The sequence below is a fragment of the Entelurus aequoreus genome, linkage group LG04, assembly GCF_033978785.1.
Source record: "Entelurus aequoreus isolate RoL-2023_Sb linkage group LG04, RoL_Eaeq_v1.1, whole genome shotgun sequence".
NCBI classification, from domain to species: Eukaryota; Metazoa; Chordata; class Actinopteri; order Syngnathiformes; family Syngnathidae; genus Entelurus; species Entelurus aequoreus.
The window spans coordinates 1,368,112-1,370,980 of NC_084734.1; positions in this window are offsets into that span (position 1 = coordinate 1,368,112).

Genomic DNA, 2,869 nt, shown 5'->3' on the forward strand with positions numbered 1-2,869 from the left:
ACGTTTCATCACAAAAAAGCAAGAAGCAAATAAAAGTGGCCTCAGGCTGGCCGCCTCGTCTCGAACAGGAAGTCTTTTACTTTGCTGCTAAAAAGGAGCTTTTGAAAATGGCTGCTGGAAGACTGCAGGGTGGGGGAGGGGCACTTGATGCTTCTTTATCTACTTGATGCTTCTTTATCTACTTGATGTTTCTTTATCTACTTGATGCTTCTTTATCTACATGATGCTTCTTTATCTACATGATGCTTCTTTATCTACTTGATGCTTCTTTATCTACATGATGCTTCTTTATCTACTTGATGTTTCTTTATCTACTTGATGCTTCTTTATCTACATGATGCTTCTTTATCTACATGATGCTTCTTTATCTACTTGATGCTTCTTTATCTACATGATGCTTCTTTATCTACTTGATGCTTCTTTATCTACTTGATGCTTCTTTATCTACATGATGCTTTTTTATCTACTTGATGCTTCTTTATCTAATTGATGCTTCTTTATCTACTTGATGCTTCTTTATCTACATGATGCTTCTTTATCTACATGATGCTTCTTTATCTACTTGATGCTTCTTTATCTACATGATGCTTCTTTATCTACATGATGCTTCTTTATCTACTTGATGCTTCTTTATCTACATGATGCTTCTTTATCTACATGATGCTTCTTTATCTACTTGATGCTTCTTTATCTACTTGATGCTTCTTTATCTACTTGATGCTTCTTTATCTACATGATGCTTCTTTATCTACATGATGCTTCTTTATCTACTTGATGCTTCTTTATCTACTTGATGCTTCTTTATCTACTTGATGCTTCTTTATCTACATGATGCTTCTTTATGTACTTGATGCTTCTTTATCTACTTGATGCTTCTTTATCTAATTGATGCTTCTTTATCTACTTGATGCTTCTTTATCTACTTGATGCTTCTTTATCTACTTGATGCTTCTTTATCTACATGATGCTTGTTTATCTACTTGATGCTTCTTTATCTACTTGATGCTTCTTTATCTACTTGATGCTTCTTTATCTACATGATGCTTCTTTATCTACATGATGCTTCTTTATCTACTTGATGCTTCTTTATCTACATGATGCTTCTTTATCTACATGATGCTTCTTTATCTACATGATGCTTCTTTATGTACTTGATTCTTCTTTATCTACTTGATGCTTCTTTATCTAATTGATGCTTCTTTATCTACTTGATGCTTCTTTATCTACATGATGCTTCTTTATCTACTTGATGCTTCTTTATTTACATGATGCTTCTTTATCTACTTGATGCTTCTTTATCTACATGATGCTTCTTTATCTACTTGATGCTTCTTTATCTACTTGATGCTTCTTTATCTACTTGATGCTTCTTTATCTACTTGATGCTTCTTTATCTACATGATGCTTATTTATCTACTTGATGCTTCTTTATCTACTTGATGCTTCTTTATCTACATGATGCTTCTTTATCTACATGATGCTTCTTTATTTACATGATCCTTCTTTATCTACATGATGCTTCTTTATGTACTTGATGCTTCTTTATCTACTTGATGCTTCTTTATCTAATTGATGCTTCTTTATCTACTTGATGCTTCTCTATCTACATGATGCTTCTTTATCTACTTGATGCTTCTTTATCTACATGATGCTTCTTTGTCTACTTGATGCTTCTTTATCTACATGATGCTTCTTTATCTACTTGATGCTTCTTTATCTACATGATGCTTCTTTATGTACTTGATGGTTCTTTGTCTACTTGATGCTTCTTTATCTACATGATGCTTCTTTATCTACATGATGCTTCTTTATCTACGTGATGCTTCTTTATCTACATGATGCTTCTTTATCTACATCAATTGTAGACAACACTCCTCGTGTGTGTGTGTGTGTGTCTGTATGCGTGTCATTAGCCCTGAAGCTAGCACACTTTTCATTTAAAAAAATGGCACGCAACATGATATATATACTTGCAGTGTGTATATTGTACATATTACATATTGTTATGAAGGTGTCTGTTACTACATTATATATATACTTGCAGTGTGTATATTGTACATATTACATATTGTTATGATGGTGTCTGTTACTACATTATATATATACTTGCAGTGTGTATATTGTACATATTACATATTGTTATGAAGGTGTCTGTTACTACATTATATATATATACTTGCAGTGTGTATATTGTACATATTACATATTGTTATGAAGGTGTCTGTTACTACATTATATATATATACTTGCAGTGTGTATATTGTACATATTACATATTGTTATGAAGGTGTCTGTTACTACATTATATATATACTTGCAGTGTGTATATTGTACATATTACATATTGTTATGAAGGTGTCTGTTACTACATGATATACAGTGGGGCAAAAAAGTATTTAGTCAGCCACCCATTGACAATCAATGGGTGGCTGACTAAATACTTTTTTGCCCCACTGTATATACTTGCAGTGTGTATATTGTACATATTACATATTGTTATGATGGTGTCTGTTACTACATTATATATATACTTGCAGTGTGTATATTGTACATATTACATATTGTTATGAAGGTGTCTGTTACTACATTATATATATACTTGCAGTGTGTATATTGTACATATTACATATTGTTATGAAGGTGTCTGTTACTACATTATATATATACTTGCAGTGTGTATATTGTACATATTACATATTGTTATGAAGGTGTCTGTTACTACATGATATACAGTGGGGCAAAAAAGTATTTAGTCAGCCACCCATTGACAATCAATGGGTGGCTGACTAAATACTTTTTTGCCCCACTGTATATACTTGCAGTGTGTATATTGTACATATTACATATTGTTATGATGGTGTCTGTTACT